Source organism: Sinohyriopsis cumingii, unplaced genomic scaffold (genome assembly GCF_028554795.1).
Source record: "Sinohyriopsis cumingii isolate HCF-2022 unplaced genomic scaffold, ASM2855479v2 utg001578l, whole genome shotgun sequence".
Lineage (NCBI taxonomy): Eukaryota > Metazoa > Mollusca > Bivalvia > Unionida > Unionidae > Sinohyriopsis > Sinohyriopsis cumingii.
In genome coordinates this window covers 231,424-254,537 of record NW_028316022.1, presented here as the reverse complement: position 1 = coordinate 254,537, position 23,114 = coordinate 231,424, and the positions used below count along the sequence as shown (strand labels likewise).

The 23,114-nt window shown below is 39.8% G+C and overlaps 1 protein-coding gene across 5 annotated transcripts in view; it reads right to left on the bottom strand.

Moving 5' to 3' along the window:
* Positions 1–23,114, bottom strand: part of LOC149771926 (beta-1,3-galactosyltransferase 2-like) — a 126,040-nt gene that overhangs the window by 29,834 nt on the left and 73,092 nt on the right. The window contains exon 1 of one of the 5 annotated variants that reach the window (XM_089948083.1): positions 8,975–9,251. The exons of 3 other annotated variants lie outside the window; for them this stretch is intronic. The gene's annotated coding sequence lies outside the window, so the exon portion shown is untranslated. Of the gene's footprint in view, positions 1–8,974; positions 9,252–23,114 lie in introns of those variants that run through there. One more of the 5 variants, XM_089948084.1, reaches the window with a different exon arrangement.

Sequence of the window (23,114 nt, the reverse complement as noted above, 5' to 3'; positions counted from 1 at the left end):
AAACAAAGCGAGAATGGCAGCAAATTGCAACAACAAATAAGGTATTAGTTGAAATGAATCCAAGTATTAATTACACGGTGTATAACAGAACTGTTGTGATTCAATAGAATGGGATTTATTTATAAATATATCAAATGAATTTAGGATAAGTATCCGTTCGTCACTACATATATATATAGTACCTATGGATGATAATGGCCTAAACGCACGACACTGATGCACGTTAGCCGATGGTAACACTACTTCACCATACGAGATGAAGCAATCAGCACCAGAAGGCTGACAGTAATAACAATGTGATGAAACCGGTATTAAGCTATAGTAACCAAATGGTCAGGCTCACAGCAATAACAATGTGATGAAACCGGTATGAAGCTATAATAACCAAACGGTCAGGCTGACAGTAATAACAACGTGATGAAATCGGTATTAAGCTATAGTAACCAAACGGTCAGGCTGACAGTAATAACAATGTGATGAAATCGGTATTAAGCTATAGTAACCAAACGGTCAGGCTCACAGCAATAACGATGTGATGAAACCGGTATTAAGCTATAGTAACCAAACAGTCAGGTGACAGTAATAACAATGTGAGGAAACCGGTATTAAGCTATAGTAACCAAATGGTCAGGTTGACAGTAATAAAAATGTAATGAAACCGGTATTAACAAACTCTAGTAACCAAACGGTCAGGCTCACAGTAATAACAATGTAACGAGACCGGTATTAAGCTATAGTAACCAAACGGTCAGGCTCACGGTAATAACAATGTAATGAGACAGGTATTAAGCTATAGTAACCAAACGGTCAGGCTCACGGTAATAACAATGTAATGAGACAGGTATTAAGCTATAGTAACCAAACGGTCAGGCTCACATAAATAACAATATAATGAAACCGGTATTAAGCTATGGTAACCAAACGGTCAGGCTAAAAGAAATAACAATGTAATGAAACCGGTATTAAGCTATAGTAACCAAACAGTCAGGCTCACAATAATAACAATGTGATGAAACCGGTATTAAGCTATAGTAATGAAACGGCCAGGCTCAGACCAATAACAATGTAATGAAACCGGTATTAACAAACTCAGGCATTAAACGGTCAGACTAACAGAAATAACAATGTAATGAAACCGGAATTAACAAACTCTAGTAACCAAACGGTCAGGCTCATATAAATAACAATGTAATGAAACACTTATTAACATACTCAACAAACTCTAGTAACCAAACGGTCAGGCTAACAGAAATAACAATGTAATGAAACCGGTATTAACAAACTCTATTAACCAAACTGTCAGGCGCATATAAATAATAATATAATGAAACTGGTATTAACAAACTCTAGTAACCAAACTGTCAGGCTCATGTAAATAACAATGTAATGAAACAGTTATTAACAAACTCAACAAACTCTAGTAATCAAACGGTCAGGTTAACAGAAATAACAATGTAATGAAACCGGTATTAACAAACTCTATTAACCAAACTGTCAGGCGTATATATATAACAATATAACGAAACCGGTATTAACAAACTCTAGTAACCAAACGGTCAGGCTAACATAAATAACAATGTAATGAAACCGGTATTAACAAACTATAGTAACCAAACGGTCAGGCTCACATAAATAACAATGTTGTGAAACCGGTATTAACAAACTCTAGTAACCAAACGGTCAGGCTCACATAAATAACGATATAATGAAACCGGTATTAACAAACCCTAGTAGCCAAATGGTCAGGCTCACATAAATAACGATGTAATGAAACCGGTATTAACAAACCGTAGTAACCAAACGGTCAGGTTCGACATAAATTCAATATTTCAAACACTGCAAATGACAACAGCGCAGTCTGAAATTATAACGTTTTCCTCTGACCAGCTCTTAAAAATACCAATATTCAAAATATTTTAATACAGTAATAAATTTATTATTCTTCTTTATGATAATTCAGTTTCGTTATAATTGTCTTTACTATAATGACTTACCAAAACAGCATCATCAAAATGAAACGTCGCTGCTGTAGTGAACTTTGCTTTGAATTTTCTATAGTCTAACAATTAATGAAAACCACGTGCAAAATATATCTTCCTGTTTGTTATCGTTGCCATTACTGCATCAATAACTCATTACAACCATACGCCTTTTGCAAATACAAAACAAAGTGCCAACACACAAAAAATCAAAACAAGTTTTATGTGTACGCCTTTTCACATACACTTACCATAGGTGTTACACGGCGACGTAGTGTTTGTTACACGGCGACGTGCTTTGGAAAAATATATCAGATTTCCTCACATACTTTAGTCATGCGAATTATTACATGAAAACAAACTACAACATGTATACATTGATTCAGGTCACTTTGCTAAAACAGACAATGCAGCCAACGGTAGTTAAAGAAAGACAAAAAGCCATTATTCAATGAGGAATTACCATTAAGGGTGGCATGATCAATGTTGCACACATTGAAGGTTCACAATGGCTTCAATTCGCATGGATCAGCTGTCGTGGGTTTGAAGAGTTATTTCCCTTAGTCAATACTCCCCCACCCCCTCCTTGTAGTCCAGATAACATTACCCTCTTGCAGATAAATACAGTATTAGCATCGTGTGTGCAAAGCTTGACGAATAGAGATCTAAACGTGCAATAGCAGGCAGAGTTACTGACAGACGTACAGATGGTAACGACAGAAGAAGTTATTACAATATCACCACTACTGTTAACACAAATTCTGAATACATATTTTCACAAATATAGTAACCACTGTCAAATCCGTTATCTGACCTTCACTAATAACAGCTCTTTGCGAGGCGGGTTAGATTGAAGAAGTGTATATATGTCTTATTTTATTTGACTTTTCTTTGTATTAATGTGCAAACAAATAAGAAACAGCGGTAACATTCTAAAAAACATAAAAACTAAAAAAATACAATAACAGAAGCCTAGAACTTTAGATACTAAAGCCAGCGTGTCCTAAATATTATTAGTAACGATATATTTATTATTCTCTCTCTCTCTCTCTCTCTCTCTCTCTCTCTCTCTCTCTCTGAATCATGTGAAAACCGGGTTTTATATATTCCTCACATTTAATCGCACATAATTCTTCATTATTTTCTATCAAAAATAAATAATGTTCTGACCAGAGTCACTGTCTTAGACGAGGAAGAAGATTACTATGAATTCTGCTGGATGCATGGAGTGATAACACTTTTATTTTGTAAACAAGCAAATCATAATTTATTAAATATACAATGGTAACGCGTACTTTCGTTTCGAAAAAAGACTTCTGAATATGTACAGGGTAAAAACACGAATTTTGTAAGACAATGTTTTCAAGAAGAAAACATATCTAGAAAAACAAAATCCAGAAAAACAAAAGCCGCGCCCTTGCAAAACAAATACAAACAAAAAACCTAAATACACGATGACCTACAGGCCTGTGTAATCTTTTTGTAAATGTTTGCCTCTTGAAATCGACCAAAATGGAGAGTGGCTCAAAACAGGTTGCGGCCAGTTTCACTGCCATGCTGAGGCTTATTACTGGTTTTCCGTCGAGTCGGATGCAGAATGAAAGCCAGGCATGGAATATTCCTACGGCATTTGTGGACAGAAAGTCTCAGACAACGTCCTCGCTATTGACTGTAACAAATGAAAGCCGTGGTTTCACATACAGTGCAAAGTACTGGTCCAGCGATTTATGAACAACTCCTAACTAATGTCACATCTAAACTCTGGCCATAACTAGTCCAAAAGACACCACAACCCCTTACCCGCACAAAACACATTTTGGACTCACGAAACTAATTCAGTTCCATAACTATACTAGTTCCTCAGCGAATAATATATAAAATAATTTTTGTTTAAAAAAATGTCGAGGAAGAATTGAAAAGGTCAGGTTAATATCCTTTTGACACAAATTTCTCTCCATACTTAAGAAAATATGATGTGATGGAGCAAACTACTGACACATTTTCCAACATGAATTTCTGGAAAAGTTATGAACATATAGTATTATGTAGTTCAACTACACAGCATGCTCTATAACTACACAATATGCTGTATGACTTACACAATATGCTCTATGCCTTACAGAATGTGCTGTAGGACTTACACATTATGCAGTATAACCTACACATATTCTGTTTGACTTACAACATGAACACCATGAGAAATGGTCATGTGACATTAAGCAAATACAAATTTAATAATTGTCTCCAAACCTAACAAAGAGCCATCAAAATGATTTCAAATATATGCACAGGACCATCAAAGTGATTTCAAACATCTACACAGGGCCATCAAAGTGATTTCAAACATCTACACAGGGCCATCAAAATGATTTCAAACATCTACACAGGGCCATCAAAGTGATTTCAAACATCTACACAGGGCCATCAAAGTGATTTCAAACATCTACACAGGGCCATCAAAGTGATTTCAAACATCTACACAGGGCCATCAAAATGATTTCAAACATCTACACAGGACCATCAAAGTGATTTCAAACATCTACACAGGGCCATCAAAGTGATTTCAAACATCTACACAGGGCCATCAAAGTGATTTCAAACATCTACACAGGGCCATCAAAATGATTTCAAACATCTACACAGGGCCATCAAAATGACTTCAAACATCTACACAGGGCCATCAAAATGATTTCAAATATATGCACAGGACTATCAAAGTGATTTCAAATATCGATGATTTTGCAAGACTTGTGATAAAGACAGATACAACTACTTTATAATTTACATTAGCATACCATCAGGCATAAAACTACAGTGTATTCAGTTTTCATGTAATTAGTCAGTCAGCATTACTAACCAATCCTTATCTGATTTTGGATCACATGCTTTATTTCACATCACGTGATCTATACTATTTGCAGATGTGACACTATAACCTGACTTTTCGGCTCGACTCAGACTTTGTAAATATGTCATAACAAGATCACGCTACTCTTGAAAAATGAAGAGGAGAAGCTGCATAAAACATGATTGTACACGGGTAGATAGACATATACCAGCATTATTGGTATATCAAATTATGATCCGCCCACAGAACATTAATACGCATGCATAAATATTGTTTCAACATTATGTCTTGTTTGAACAGTACGCCATCGCTTCTATATTCTCAAAATCTGTTATGAATTTCCGCTATTTAATCAATTAAATAATGCGACATGCTTTTATCACACACACATACACACACACACACAAACACACATGCATAATGGAGAGAATACGAAGAAGTTTATGGAGTGGGAGAATATTAAAAAAACTGAACTTGTACCAAATAACAAACAAAAACCTTGGACTTAGTAACGGTTAGGTGTACTCTTCCCGTGAGATTTTAATACAGTGTTCGCAATACTAATGATACAAAGTTGCAATAGTTTGCCAAGTTTATACGGTACGTTTTTGGATTAAGCTTTGCTTGTTTTTATATTTCTTTCTTCCTATTTTATAAAACCTAATAATAAGGGAATGAAAACAGATTATTTAGTATTATCATATCAGAAGGCTTCTCAACCCTCCTAACCCTCCCCGCCTTTCTCACCGTGTTAGTGTTTAAGACAGCAGACGAAGCAACCAATAAAGAAACATAGGGATGGGCTATAAATAAATGCCTTCATGGTAAGTCCCCCCCACCCAATCACCCATCTCTCTCTCTCTCTCTCTCTCTCTCTCTCTCTCTCTCTCTCCCATCGTAGGAAAATACCAGCAAGAAAAGGAGCGTGGCGGATTTTCGCCTGTGTCATGCGATGATCTCTCTAGACCTATAAATGACGGCAAATTATAGTCACTCAAACCAAATGAAAGGGAAAGATAAAAATGGAGTATAAAAACTATGATCAGTAGTAATGTTAACTAAATCACATTAATGTCTTAGATCAACAGTAATGCATTTAAATGTTTGTATTACCTCTTCCTGATTCCTCGTTTGGCTTAGTTTATACTTTCCACTCATTCCAACGAGCTCCGCGTTCACAGTTCAAGTACTTAACTATGCTTTGTACTAATATTAGTAACACTACTCCTACCTTGTGGACGGGGTACTAACATGAGCCTATGTATGTCGATGGAGCAAGTCGGGTGTGATTTACAACCGGCGCTTTTTAGCCTAATATCAACAATTTTGATCATGTTTCTTGTATATAATAAAATGAATTGAATAGTCCTCTTATTTAATACCGGAAGTATCGCAAATTATTGTAGAAATAGTTGTAAAATATCGTTTACCTTTCTTATCCTATATTTTCGTTTAGATCGTCCGCCATATTAGTTCAAATAATGACTACTTCCGTTCTCAGCCTCGTTTGTTTGTGTGCCATATAAGGAGACTGAAGCCTTATTTGGAAACGTAAACAGATCGTAGTAAACATATGCCGCGGTTTGAATCGGAAATTCCTGGCATTAAAAGTAAATACGGTTTATCGGTAACTTTGAAATTCCACCAAGAATCCATTGCTCGCAACTTGATTGATAAAAAAGGCTGTATTTGTTCTGCTACCCACTGGATTTGGAAAGTCATTGACTTTGCCTTTTCTCAACAAAAACTGGCTTCCGCAATTAATGCAAGTATCCATTCTCCGTCTTCGCGCGTTGTGTCATTCAACAATTAATAACATAGCGTAGAATATCCAGATATGGTCTGGCAAGCCTTATTTAGAAAAGGGGTCACGGTGAGAGTCTCGCGTTATCTGTCATGGCGGACACGATGAGGTTAGTGTAACCATGCCAATTTATTTTATCGCACAAGGGCTTAATAAATTCAAAATAAGCCAAACTGTCTTCTCAACATGATTATACCTATGTAGTACATTTCTACACTATTTGTTTTTCTGACTTTAGTGATGATTTTATTTACTCTATTACGTGATATGTGATCTGCACGTAGCCTCAACCACAACAAATCAAGTTGAGGCTACGACGCCGTAGCTAAACTTTGCTGTGTCTGTAGTGATGTGCTTTCTTCATTTAAACCATCTTTCATGTTTAAATCAATAGTGTGTCTTATTATATGCTTATTTTTTTCCCCGTTAACTTTACATTGTGAGAATCGTTCAATATTCCCCGATACTGAACGCGCGCGACAGTACACATATAGCATTCACGTGAATAAAGGAACTACTTTCTTTTGTAAATAAACAATGGACTCAGACGCCAGCACTTTTGATTTGTAAACAAATCATGTACACTCGCGTAAGAGGCTCTTTACGTTGTGGTTGTTTAAATTTCTTTCTGAATGAACTAAAACATGTTTCGTGGACTGCAAAAAAAACCCAGCTGTCTTGACATTTTGCGTTGATACAGTGTTACGGATTTAGGCTAGCTACCTTATATAAATGACGGATTAGGTCCTTACAAATAACAAGGCATATAACTGTTTTCTTTAGCTGGTGATAAGAATGGCAAAATAAAATATACTTACAGTTTTACATCCTGAATTTCCTCAAAATGTTTTTTTTTAATTCTGCAAATCCGAATTGCATGAGCCATGTCATAGGTTTTCAATCTGCATTACACATTTCGAAAGTGTGCTGTAATTTCGATGATAAGTGCAATTGCATCCTCCTTACTGCACTCAAAATGAAATACACATTAAATTCCATAGCGTCTTTTTGAAAATTGCAATTGAAAGACTTCATATTTTTCCCACGTTATGATTTCAAACATTCAATGACAGAAACAGAAACACATTTGCAGACGTAAACAAGCTTCTAACGCGCCACTTCAATTCGATGTATTTCATGTGTAATGTGCACAGATGAATCCAGTCCAAAATCACAAATTTTCGTCGAATCGAAACAAAATACCAAAATATATTCACTCCAGATCAAATGGAAAAGTCGTTGCAATGCGCATTCATTCACAATATGACTGCAAATTTCAATTTTAACTAGACACGCCATTATCTTTCGAAAGTTATGTCGAGCGCGCGACTAAGTTCAAATTTATCTGGGCGGAGCTATGTGCGCATTAATAATGATGTCATTTTGTAATGTCAAATCTGCGCTTGTGTATTTAGTTTGGAATACGGCATTCATTCATTTACGTTGTTTCTTGTAGTGTATTTTGTTTATATAATTAAACCTTAGGTAGAATAAAAAATGAGCATATAATAAAAAGGTTACTGCATTTGTATGGGAAAATATGAACTCGTTTTGTCGGAAGGATATACTGCACTCACAAGTTCGTGCAGTATTCATTCCGAAAACTCGTTCATATTTTCCCATACAAATGCAGTAACCTATAATTATTCAGTCAATATGAATGAAAATGGATGTTCAGAAACTAAAAGAAGCAACTTATCGATTTGCAAAAGGAGACTTTACTCGCGTATCGTAGAGAACTATATTTTGTAGCCGACACACTGGAAAGGCTTTTGCACAGTTCATTCATTCCATTCATTCAGTTACACAGTTGTTTGCAGTCAATCTTAAAAGCATTGGAAATGCAAGTATCTGTATGTGTGTGAGATATAAATAAAATATATGTATAATATATATGCTGTATTTTTGATATACCACTCGTTTTATAAATGTTTAACTAAAAGGAAACTCGTTTCCTTTAAGTGAAAAAGGTATGTAGTCCGTGGTATGTCAATTTGAGAGTGAGAGAGAGAAAGAGAGAGAACGGGGCTGGGAGGGAGATCAACAAACATTTACATAAACAGACAACAAATGTAGAATCGTAGACAGAGGCAGACTGGCGGACAGACATACATCTGTATCTGACTTAAAGTCATATATGTTTGAATAATCACCTGAATTTATCAGTCGTTTTCACCCGGTCCTTCTCGACATATAATTGCCAAAATAAACCAGTGTAAAAATAAAATGTCATCTCTTTGGAAGACACTTCTATCTCTTTCCATTGATGTCTGCTGAATACAGGAGAGAGAGAGAGAGAGAGAGAGAGAGAGAGAGAGAGAGAGAGAGAGAGAGAGCATAAACCTGTATAGTTACAGAAGTCAATGTCCACTCATTGGAACAGAATCCACGCGAAGCTTATGAGAGAATGACAGTTATCGAGGAAACACCTGATACCATACCTATGGTAGGATGCGTGTCTTCAATAAGTTTGCACTCACTGTGCACCTCGCATGAATAAATGAGCCACAGTACAAATTATGTAAGGCATCTTTGCTAAATCATGCGTCCCCTCTTATGTCTGCAAAGATTTAAGACGGCAAAACCAATGGAAGACATTTCGATGTGTGTTACAAAATGGAGCTGAAAATAAAAGGTTAAATAAATGTCTGTTGATAATATACATACCGTAAGATGTGATGAGAACAGTGTACCTCTAGAACCAAACAAAATTAAAGATACTATATTGACTGAGGGTAGATCATCTAAATTGTTGAATTGCTTTTGAATGCACTAATATTACGATCGCACTGTCTCTTCCATTTAATAACCATTTGGTAAAAGATTTAGCCTTTTATTAAAAAGAGGTTATTCCACTGTGATATGTAGATTTTTATTGGACGGGTCCATGTTATATTGACAAATCAGTATTGGAACAGATGCTGAATGCGTCAAGTCTAATGTTTTGTTTTGTTTTTTTTGTTTTTTTTTTCTTTTTGTGCTTTTGTTTCTGAAACACAAAATGGACATTTTTTATAAAAAAAATACAAAAATCAATATTCTAAAAATTCCTATATAATGACCTCTCTTATGACTCACCTAACCTTAACTCCAATAAATCTCCAAATAATTTAAAACATCTTTTATGTACATAATATGGATTTTTGACATCCAGTCTAATCTATGTACGTGAGTTCGGTTCATACTGATGTAATTATTACAGCCAGGCTCATGGCATAAATACAAGAGTATCATAGTTTACACAAGTAGGTAAATAATATTTAGAATTTACTATACCGTTATTTGTACAATCAAAGTTTTAAATTATCAGAAACAAAATATTTCAACTTAGATTGTATTGAGTCCCAATCCATGATCATCTGTTGCCATCAAAAGCTCGACAATTACGAGAATGGTGGATGAGTGATTACGAAACCTCCTTTGCACAGAATTTCGTCTACTATAATATTTCGGTCATATTATTTTTTTAGTTTTGTCTCTTACCATGTGTTATGAGAGATATTGGTACACTCAGTATAAAATTTAAGTACCTAAAGAAAATAAGTACAAAATATATCTTTTTTAAAATATAGGTAATGAATTCAACCATGTCTCCAATATAATTTTAAGATTCTGATAAATTTATTCGTAAAATCGTTAACATGACATGAAAACACACATATTTCTGATTAGGTTTACGAGCCGTATAATGCATATTTCGTGCCCATTACGTGGTCATTCGTGTCCATATGTTATCTGCGGACAGCTCTAAAATTGGTTAAGCGAATCATTTTGAATATTGTCAACAGTTTGGGCTAGAAGCAGCAGCAATACACCTATTTCTTAAGCGAATTGAAGTTTAAATTCAGCCTGATACCATTGTTAAACGAATTTCGATATAAGTTTCTAATGCCACATCCATCATTACTGCGAAAGCCACGCAAAGAAAGCAACTGTCTCTACTTCCGTCCGCTTGTCCTTCTATCCGTGGCATCTGAGGTTCCATTTAGACTAAAAACTACACTTTTTGGTTCTTTGCCTTACAACGTTGTGCAATTGCAACATCGATAAAGTGCATGTAACATTATGTATTTTGATATTTTTCTACAGAAGAAAAAAATATTGAAGTGGTTTTCCTACTGCTGTTTCACTAGTTTATGTAGTCGATGTTCAATATCACTCATGTCTTGCAGATATAATGGAACATCTGTATAATTTTACTGGTCTAAGAGAATAGAAAAAATTTATAATATTTTGAGCATTCTGTATTTGTGTGACTTAGAACATTGTAGTTGACAGAGAGAAATTTTGCATGCGTTTGATACACTATTGGGGGGAGGTGACATATATTGTTGCAGAATTGATCATTTTTGCAAGGACAATGAGTAATTCAACCCTATCCAGTGGTCGCTGTTTTTCTTTAACGCATTGCAAAGTTATTGCAGACGTGATTGTGATAAGCATTGGAGATTATGAGAATGGCAAATGCATTTTCTGTCACGCGTAATTTCACTGCTGCACTTCACACTCCAATACACAATTCTTCTAGGCTTGTCCACAACTCATATCACAGTATCATCAAAGTACTATATCATTCTTAGCAGTTTTGTAAACGTAACATGAACTTGTCAACTTTACATTTTATATCCATGTATCTGAACATACGCGCACATCAGGGGCTGGTGTGAGAATCCGTGTACTATTTAATCATTCGTCATTTTGTTTCTTCGACTGGATGTGTTACCTTCTTATTCTAGACAAGCACACATGCGATTTATCATTTCCTGCTAAATATTCTTCTCCTCTTTATTAAGGACACTTGTTGAAATGGCTAGGGATGGAGAGCTTCTTTGTTCTAGAGACACTTATGTAAGGTGCGAGAAGTGTGAAGTGTTTGTGGCACGTTTAGAGTTGTCTTTCTTGAATATACCCTTGTATTATTGTTTAAACAACTAATTACTGGCAGTCTGCCTTTAGAATGAGTTTGCAGTTTTTGTGATCGAAGTTTACTTTACAACTTACTTCGTTATGGCTACAAAGCATAATGAATAAAATACAAACAGTAAATTACACAACGGTTAAACTCAAAAGTGTGATATGAATAGCTGCTACTACACTATTGTCTACATTAAGGCAGAATAGCTGCTACTACACTATTGTCTACATTAAGGCAGAATAGCTGCTACTACACTATTGTCTACATTAAGGCAGAATAACTGCTACTACACTATTGTCTACCTTAAGGCAGAATAACTGCTACTACACTATTGTCTACATCAAGGCGGAATAGCTGCTACTACACTATTGTCTACATTAAGGCAGAATAGCTGCTAATACACTATTGTCTACATCAAGGCAAACTACACAGCAGTTTATTTGTAAATGTCATTTTGGAAACCTACATAGTTGCTATAGGCTATCCACAAGTTGTCATCTTCTCGCTTGTGCAGAAACTTAAATGACACGTTCAAATTTACTGAATCGATGCCACAGTAAAACTAATTAAACTAAACGTATTGATTTTCCGATAATTACACAGCTTGTTCCACAACAAATTTCAGGCAATCTGGACTGTGTATGTGACATTCTTCTTTAATCTTCATCACAAATTGTCTGAGTACAAAAGATTAAATTCACCTACTCAGTGATGTGTTGGTATGAGTCTAGGATTCGGCCAATGTGGGTATGTGAGAAAGTTTGCCAGTAGCTTCTCGTGGGTCGGTGGTTCTTCCCGGGGCTTTCCCGGGTTCTTCCTCCACCATTGATACTGGCCGCCATGCATAGCCTATCGTGTGCTGAAAAAATGGCGTTAAACCCCACAACACACACACACACACACGCCCGCACGCACGCACGCACGCATAAATACATACATACATACATACAAGTAGTGAAGGGGGGCACTTTACGGACAATGGGAATTAGCATTAAAAACACCCCTGGGTCAGTTTACGGACAATGGAAATTTAACATGGCGAAAAATCGTGGGTCAGATTACGGACAAGGGGAATTAACATGGCTAAAAATCGTGGGTCAGATTACGGACAAGGGGAATTTAACATGGCGATAAATCGTGGGTCACTCTACGGACAAGGGGAATTTAACATGGCGATAAATCGTGGGTCACTCTACGGACAAGGGGAATTTAACATGGCGATAAATCGTGGGTCACTCTACGTACAAGGGGAATTTAACATGGGGAATAGTTTGGGCTTGTTTAGGGACAAGGGGAATGGAACATGGGATTTTTTTTAAAAAATTTTTTTAAAAAAGGGGTAGGCAATTCAAAGACTATCTCTTTTCGAGAAATATGGCTGGCCCTGAAAAGGGCCTTTGGTTTATGTTAATATGCCCTTAACATAAAGGGCATTTGCGACATCTTCTTGTCCTCAAACTTCGTCTTACAGCAGGGCCATACATCAGAGTCCTCTTGAGGCAACCTTGTCTCTCTATATAGACTCTTCTTATCCACAGGCTGCTGCTGGTCCTGTGGACAACGGTCCACTTGGATCGGACATACATGAGCATGTCCGTCCTGAACATCATTGTTGACACAAGGGTTGAAGATTCAACGTCGGTCCACATGTTGAGGCTCCTACAATAGGTGAATCAATGCAGTGAACTGCGCTTATTTATAGGGACAGAAAGGATTGAAACGGATTGAGTTCATTCACCAATCCGAGCACGCGTTACAGAATTCAGTCAGCCCGCATCCAATCCGAAGAGAGCAGTCTGTGACGTCACGTAGTCTATATAGATTCGCTAGCGCTTGTGTGCAGTCAATCTATGCGACAGTGATTCAACATGACGGAAACTCAGAAAACGATCCAATGGGGTGCACCAGCAGGGGAGACCGCCCAAGGGAACCCGGACTTACTTTCAGAAGAGGTACATTGGGATTTTGTCGATTTTCTCTCCTCGCAAGAATTTGTTCCGGAACCTTCGTTACCTTCTTCATTACCGCAAGTGGAGAATTTTAGACAGAGACAGAAAGAAGAATTGGAGAAATTTATACAACGACAAAAGGAAGCGGAACAGGCTTTTCTCTTACAGCAACAGCAACAAGAAGAAGAGGTAAGAAAAAAACAACAGCAAGAAGAAGTAGCAGCAAAGAAACAAGAGGGTGAAAATCAAACGGTCACGGTACTGTTGGACATTTTAGCGGAGTTAAGAAGTCTGAAACAAATGTATCAGACTTCTTTATCACGACCGAAGAGAATACGACCTTCCCGAGCTAAACACGTCAACCCTGTGACTAAGCCTACCGTACCACCCTTAGTGATTTCAACCCAATCATTATCGTCATTACGCAGTCCAGAAGTAGGCCTTGGCCGTGGCAAAGGCTTAAGGCAGTTAAAATTGATTGCTTAAACTCACCCCTGCACCATAAAGAAAAAAGGCCCTTTTCAGGGCCACCCACATTTCTCGAAAAGAAATACAATTTCAATTTGCCAATAACTCAAAAATAAACCCCACCCATTTTACCCTTATAGTACGTGTCTGTGTATGAGTGCGTGAGTGTAGCTTCTTATTTTAAAATCAAAACTCAAAGACTCTTACCTTATATCATTCATTTATTCTTTTCTCCATTTTTTACAATCCAATTCACAATTCACAACACAACACTTTAATAAAAAGTTCATTGATTTCTTCTTTTCTCCTTGTTTAGTCTCTCTGTTTTTTGAATTTCTTCACCGTCACACTCTTTTCCTCTTCTTCCTCCTCGTTTTCTTCCCTTCTTCTTTTTTTCTCCTGTTTCTTTTTCTTCACCTGTCTTCTTTCTTCCTCAGAAGAATCCCTCTCTTCCTCTGAAGAATTCCTCTCTTCTTCTGAAGAATCCTTCTTTTCTTCTGACTCCTCTTGTTTCTTTTTTGGGCAATCTGGAGACCAATGTCCTTTTTCTTTACAATAATAACAGGTATCTTGACTTTTGTCTTTTTTAGTCCCTGTTTTTGTTCTTTTTTCACGGTCTGGACACTCTGAAGACCAATGCCCTTTCTTCTGACAGATATAGCAAGTATCTTGACTTTTATCTCTAAAGGAAGGAGAGTAGTCCGTAGGCTGGTCTGAAGAGAATTTTCTAATGACCCCTCGCAAAGCTCTGACGAAACGTTTCATCTGGTTAGTCTCTTCCATCGTTGTGCTCGGCTTGAGAGTGAAATGAATAGTGAAAGGACAAGACACACACCCTTTTATATACGCTGGTCTGCTATGACTATAAAGTAGCTTATGGTGTTTGAACTTGAGTCATTTGACTTTTTGCTTTCAAGATGAAACGATCCCATTCATTCGAGAAGAAAGAAGAAGAAAGAAGTAAGAGGCAGAAACGTGATCTATCGCCTCGTACCAGGGCTGAAATCTTGGCACAAATTCATGCCAGTGATTTTGAAGAGGACATGAGTGAACCAGAATTTGAAACCTCTAAACCAAGTTTACCACCCTTAGACAACCCTGAAAAATACTATTCCATTCGAGAGACGGAAAAGCGCTCCTCTAGAAAATTTAGAACCACGGCTTACAAATACACGGTGAAGTTTAAAGATTTCAAGTCCGAAGTACCGTTAGAGAAAGCAGAAGGGTTCATCACCGGAGTGTGGGATTCTCTGCTCACTGCACTTAAGCGACAATGTCAACCCAAAGAAGACGATCGCTTGAGACTTTCCATACAACACGACGGTTTGAAATCCCCTGTTTGGATCGAGTTTAGCACCCCTGCAGAATTGACTGCTTCCAAAGTCATGGACAAGATTCAACACGTACAACAATCTAATGATCAGTTTGACATCACCGATGGTAAAGCCACACTGGACATGACCCACGTCTCTCCTCCTCAAGGGACAGGACGCAAAAAGATGTTATTGGTGGACGACCTTCGCAACACCAAAAAGAGTCTCGTCCGAATTGACAACCCTCATGACCAGATGTGCTTAGCCCGTGCCATCGTGGTGGGACGAACCTATGCCAACAAGAACGACACGGTAGAATGGAAAAGAACCTGGGACACTATTCAACGTTCCGACCGAGCCAAACAACGAAATGAAGCAGAACTCCTGTTACAACAAGCCGGACTGCCCAAAGACACACCCTGCGGCATTCCTGAGATGCAAAAATTGCAAGATGTCCTAGCTCCACGATACACCTTGAAAGTGCACCCTCAAGAAGTGCGCGGACCTCTATTGTTTCGAGGACAAGACTTTAAGGACGGAAAATACATTCATGTCTATTATCACGATGACCATTTCGATACGATTACCACTATCACTGGATTCCTGGGATACAGTTATTACTGTGAGAAATGTGACCATGGTTATAACAATCGAGAGCAACACAAGCATTGCGGATCGAAATGCACAGGATGTTTGGCCTCTACACCCTGTCTGAGCGAAGAACCAGTGCCTTGTTCAACTTGTCTGCGCACGTTTGTCAGCCCTACCTGTTACCAACAACATTTGAAGACGCAAGGTTCACAGAAGAAATGCGCTTGTCAACTGCTGAGATTGTGCTCTACGTGTGAACAAGTCATACGTACCAATAATACCAAGGCGCACGTATGTTCAGGAAAGAAAAAATGTCACATTTGTCACCACATCGTGGACTTGGAACACCAATGTTACGTGCAAAAATACCAACCCCCACCAGAGAAAGAGGACGGTCACAAGAAGAAAGGCAATTTCATCTCTTTCGATTTCGAATGCATGCAAGAGACCGGCATTCACATTCCTAATTTCTGCGTGGCTCATCGAGCGTGCGAGAAGTGCATTCAAGAACCTATCTTCAGTCATTGCCCTCACTGCAGCAAGATTCCCGGAGGACGTGAAAAAATCTTTCGGGGGCCAAACACGTTAGCCGATTTTGCCCAATGGGTCTTAGACCCCGTCGACAAGACGTGGAGCCAAGAGGATATCGAACGTTACGGAGATTGTCATCGTCATGCCACGGTGATGGCTCACAATTTCTCCGGATACGATGGACAGTTTCTTTTGAGGTACTATACGGAACAAGGCACCGAGCGTCCTAAAGTGACTTTGAACGGAGCCAAAATCATTTTCATGCAAGTGGGACAAGTACAGTTTAAAGATTCGATGAGTTACTTGGCCATGCCTTTGAGTCGAATGCCTAAAACGTTTGGAATGACAGAAATGGCTAAAGGGTACTTTCCACACTTTTTCAATACGGAAGCCAATCAACACGCCGTTCTACCCCATTTACCTGAGGCTCACTATTACGACCCCGACAACATGCGTACCGAACAACGAGAAGCTTTCTACGCTTGGTACCAGGCTCACGCCTCGGACCCTTTCGACTTTCAGGAAGAAATGCTAAAGTATTGTCGTTCCGACGTGGACATTTTACGGCGTTGCTGTGGAAAATTTCGAGAACTGTTCATGGAACACGGAGGGGTCGATCCTTTGAAAGAAGCTTGCACCATTGCCAAAGCGTGTTCCTTAGTGTATCGACAACGATTCATGCCTGAAAAGACCGTGGCTGTCATCAGTCCTCAAACGACCCACTTTGTCAAACGTCAATACTCGGTCAAAGCCCTACGTTGGTTACATTACTTGTGCGACAAGGAAGACAAGTGGATTCAGCATGCCCGCAACGGAGGGGGCGAAAAGACCATCGGAACGTATTCGGTCGATGGCTGGGACTTAGAAAACCCCAAGATCGTGTACGAGTTTAACGGTTGCTTATTTCACGGATGTCCCGTCTGTTACCCTGACCGTGGCACTAAAAATCAGTTTTTGCAACGAACCATGGAAGACTTGTACCAGGACACTTGTCAGCGTCGCCTAAAGTTAGAACAGCAAGGATACCAAGTGGTGGAAATGTGGGAACACGAGTACGATCACCGTATGAAAACCGATCCCGAGTTTAAACGTCTCGTGGAAAGTTACCAGTTCATGGACCCGCTGAACCCGAGGGATAGTTTGTACGGAGGAAGGACCAATGCCACCTGTTTGCTGTACCAAGCCGACGAAGAGAAAGGAGAAGAAATCAAATACTTGGACGTGTGTTCGCTGTATCCCTACGTGTGTAAATATTGTCGCTTTCCTGTAGGGCACCCGCAATTGTTAACGGAACACATCGACCTGAAAAACATTCGACAATACGAAGGCTTGATCAAGTGTAAAGTTTTGCCTCCCACGAACCTGTACCATCCCGTCTTACCTCACCATTGTCAAGGCAAACTGATGTTTCCCTTGTGCCGTACTTGTGCCGAAACGTGCAACCAAGACCAGCCTTGTCAGCACACCCAGGAAGAACGGGCCTTGACGGGAACCTGGGTCAGCGTAGAGTTGTTCAAAGCTCTGGACATGGGATACCAACTGTTAGAAGTGTACGAAATTTGCCACTTTCCCAAGACACAACAGTACCGCAAGGGTGATCCCAGTCAGAAAGGCATTTTCGCAGACTACGTGGATGCCTTTTTGAAACTGAAGCAAGAAGCCAGCGGCTATCCTTCCTGGTGTCACACTCCCGAAGACCAAATACAATTCAAAGAGAAATACTACGAACAAGAAGGCATCACTTTAGACCACATCGAGAAAAACGAAGGCAGGCGATCGTTTGCCAAAGTGATGTTAAATTGCTTGTGGGGTAAAATGGCACAACGACCGTGTTTACCCAAGACAGAATATTTGACAGAACCTTCCCGCTACTTCCAGATGATTCACGACAAAACCAAATACATGAAACACGTGGACGTCGTTCGAGAGAATTTGATCTTGGTCAATTACGAAGAAGATCTGGACTTTGTACAAGACGACCCTTTTGGAAATGTCATCATTGCGGCTTACGTGACAGCCCATGCTCGCTTAAAATTGTACGAAGCTTTAGAACTGTTAGAAGAACGCGTCCTGTACTTTGACACGGACAGTTGCATTTACATCCATCACCCGATTCAACATCACCCTAACATCGAAGGAGACCGTTTAGGAGCCTGGACAGACGAGCATCCCGACGACAAGATTCTAAGTTTTGTCAGTGGCGGTCCCAAAAATTACGGCTACGAATACCGTGACAAACAAGGAGAAGTGCACACGACGTGCAAAGTGAAAGGACTGACTCTGAATTATCGTACCAGTCGTGTGGTCAACTTTGGGGTATTGAAAGAAGCCTTGCAATCGGGAGAGGATGGAAACTTTAAAGTGACCACTTACCAACCGAACAAGATTGTACGTTTACCCACTCACCACATCGTCAGTCGACCCTTGGAAAAAGTCTATCAAATCGTGTACCAGAAGCGAGTGAGACTTCCCAATCATTTCACCTTACCGTACGGTCACGTCGGTATTGGTCTGTATATAAAAAAGGAACCCTAGGCAAGATCGATAGTTCATTGTGACTACCAAGACCGAGCGAACAAGATGAATACTTTGAAAGAGACATCGTTCCAGTTTGGGGATTGTAAAAAAGTTGTATCTTCCTCTAGTGTGACTAATACTGGATGGATAAGACCCAGACATTGCGACGGAAAATGTCCGGAAGGAAACTGCGATTGTCCATGTGGTTACCATTGTAATTGCGTAACGGAGTTTGCAGACGAGTGCGATTGTGAGCCTTGCGATGGATACGATGCTGTACCTTGTGACCTGAGCGATGCCGTAAAGCATCATGGGAACTTTGTTCTCACTGCCCCTATCATGGAAAGTGATGCTGTGCGTGTCAAACCTGAGGGATGCGAAAGCGATGCCGCTCGTCCTCTTAGACATTTTACCGGGTTTAAAGGGGAATGTCGACCTTCACGTTTACCTCCCTACGGATGTCATCTAGCCCTGAGCAAACTCCTGTTCCTGTCACCCAGCCCTCATCGAAACGAACCTGTGAAAGACGAATATTCGTTTCCTGTGCGTTTGTCGGAATACTGCGACTTTGAAAATCGTCTTCAATCGTTCAAAGGAAAATGGCCTAAGTATCTGGGAGGACCGACCCCCGAAGAATTAGCCAGAGCCGGATTTTTCTACTTGGGCGAAGGAGATAAAGTCAAGTGCTTCAGTTGCGGTGTGTCACTTCACCACTGGGAACCGCAAGATTCGGCCTACGTTGAACATGCTCGATGGTCACCGAATTGTCATTACTTACCTTTAGTGGGACCGAGACATTGAAGTAACTTCTTACCATAATAATCTGTTCATGGATACTTTACAAGAGAACATTCGTGCTTTGCCTGTGGAGTTGAGAGAACGCATTTACCGAGAGCTGGTCAAAATACAAGTGAAACGTAAAGAACAATTGCATCCGTTACGTCACCGGTGTTTGAACCACTGGTACCTGAAGGCTATACAAGGATTGATTCAATTGAAAGTGTTCCATCGGACAGACATTGATCAACGATCCTCTAGTTTTAAAAAGGATTGGTTTGGTATGGACGATTGTAGTTACATCATTGTAAACGTACTGCATCGAATTCCAGAGGAAGAGTTAACGAATTACCAACATCTTGAACACAATGTCAACTTGGTGAAAGAGGAAACTTCTGAACGAATTGTATTGTGTAGATTAGTGACTCAACGATTTAAATTCGACACTGAAGTGAAACCATGTTTGTGCAAAGAGTACATTTCTTGTGTCAGACCAAAGAGGATTTAGTATGACCTATTCATGGATACTTTGCTAGAGAACATTCGTGCTTTGCCTGTGGAGTTGAGAGAACGCATTTACCGAGAGCTGGTGAAAATACAAGTCAAACGTAAAGAACAATTGCATCCGTTACGTCACCAGATCTTTAACCACTGGTACCTGAATGGTATAAGAGAACTGATTCGTCAGAAATTGTTTCAGTGGTCAGACCTTGTTCAACACTTTGAGTTAGTGAATGATCGAAATGTTCATTATTTTGGTTACTTCGAGATTCACCTACAGCAATACATTGAGGAAGACAAGTTAAAGGATTATCAACATATTTTACGTGGAATCTACTTAGAGGAAGAGGAAACTTCTAAACGAACTCTGAAGTTTCGGTTACAGTATGCAAGATTTAGATTCCCTACTGGAGAACGAAGATCTCTGGCTAGAAAGTACGTGTATTGTTTCCGAAACAAAGAGACTATAAAAACAGGCTGCCATGCCACGACTTATGTCACATGTCATCCAACAGATTCCGTGGAAGGAACTCAATGACCATATTCAAACCGTGGATCATTACCATCGATTATTACAAGAACTGTATCCATTCAATTTGGGACGACAAGTGGTGTGTGTCTTAGTGACTTGTTTTCTGGGATTTCGTTTACCAGCCGATTCTTTGTGGACTCTTTACGATCAGTACTTACCACCTCCATGGCCTTAAATGGTCACGAAAAACTCCTTTTGCTCAAAGCCTTGCGTTTTCATCTGGATACTTCTCGACCTCAACAGGAAAAAAAGATTCGTCAACTTTTAGCTACCCAAGACGTGTATGACGATGTGTGTGTAGCTTGTGACTTACATCCCCATTGGACAGATGTCCGTGCCTGGAAAGAATGGGATTTTGAGGCTTGGACCCAAGAAGTGGCCCAGTATGCACGAGAGTTGTTCAAGGAAAAAAGTTACTTTTCAACCCGTGTTAGTGACGGTGCCAGAAGAACCCGTCACCCAGGACAGGACTGTCGTGGACAGGCCTGAAAGACCCTTTCGGGAGGACACTTGTGTGACCTTACCCCCTGTTGAACTGGTTAGAACATTACCCAAAAGATGTGATTGTTGTACAGACACTTGTGTTTATTCCACGTTCATCGTTCTCATGTGCCTTTTATCCTTGTACTTAAGCCTTTGGCTTTTATGTATTTTTGTCTTTCGTATTCATGTTTGAAAAAAAAACATTCAATAAACGTGTTCTGAAAAAGTATATAAACTCTTGTCTTGTTTGTTTTAGTGTCACAAGTGACATTTCTGACACCATGACTACCTCTGCTGTCTTTGCTCCCTCTTCCTCTACTGTCAAAGTCATCGACGAACACTTAGATCGTGCCAGTTGGGAGGCTTTGCATCTTCGCCATCCCTTTAACATGCTCATTGCTGGACCTAGCGGTTCAGGCAAAACCGAATTCGTCAAACGTTTGATCGAACATAAACATCATTTGATCGATCGGCCACCTCAACGGATCGTGTGGTGTTACAAAGAGTGGCAATCGGCGTACAGCCTCTTGCGAGAAAGTCAAGGCGATTCCATCGTGTTTGTGGAAGGCATTCCTAAAGAAGACGACGGCATCGTCTCTGACTCCCGTCAAACCCATTTGGTCATTTTCGACGACATGTTAGGAGAAGACGAAGAAGAAATTAAATTGTGGTTCACGCGCAAAGGGCATCACCGTAATGCCAGTGTCATTTACATCACCCAAAATTTGTTTCAACAAAGTAAAGCCCATCGCACCATCAGTCTCAATGCGCATTACGTGGTCTTGTTTAAAAGCCCTCGAGATAAATCGCAAGTGCAAGTCTTAGCCAAACAGTTAGGAACGCCTTGGCTGACTCAGGCGTACGACGATGCCACTCAAACGCCACACGCCTATTTACTCGTCGATTTGAAACCTACGACCCCCGAGGATTTGCGATTTCGTACCCACTTGTTTCACCACTGGTGCCAAGACGGAGGGCCTGTCCTGTACACGTCTCCGTCCTCGACTTCATTTCACTCCCCATCAAAAAATCTATAAAAACCTCAGACCCTTTTTCGTCTGTCTCACACAGTGTGAACATGACGTCCCTTCAGTCGCATCTTCCCGTCAAATTGATTCGTGCCTTGTATGGCATCAGTCGAGAAAAAAATCCACAAACACGAGCCCGTGTCTTAGAAGCTAGTCTCAAAGAAGTCTTACGATGATTCACGGTGACGGCACGTCAATTACTCCAAGGAATCATTCAGATTCCTCATCAAACCAAACGCTTTTTCGATCGAAACAAAGTCGCTTTGGTCCAACTGGCCGATCCCCGCATCGACACTCAAACCAAAAAACAAATCATTTTGAAACCTGGAGGGAGCGGTACTCTAGGAGGGGTCATCATTCGCTCACTCTTAAGATGGGATCCTAATGCCCCCAAAGTTATCCCCAAGACAAAAGTCCAACGAAGCCCCAAGAAGAAAAAGAAAAAGACCAGGTCCCCAAGAAGAATAACTTCTCCAGTGGCAGGACCCTCCTCTTACCAGACACCACCACCCCGGAAAAAGAAAAGAAGCCCCCAGAAAAAGAAACAGAGAAAAAGTCTCCAGAAAAAGAAAAGTCCACAGAAGAAAACTAGTCGCAAGAGAGGCACTTCGGCCAGGACGCAACCTTACACTCGCAAACCACGACCTGCCACGGCAGTGACTGCGTCTCCGGCATCCTCACGTTCATCCACTTCTCCGTTGATGACACCCAGAACTGAAGAGTACTTGGAGACGTTGATCACACCAAGAACATCTCCGTTGATGACCCCCAAAAGAACTTCCCCAGTGGCAGGACCCTCCAATTTAGTGGCAGTGGCTGCTGCTCACAAAGTACCTTCTCCCAAAATCAAAGTCCAAGAAAGATCGGGCATGTTACAA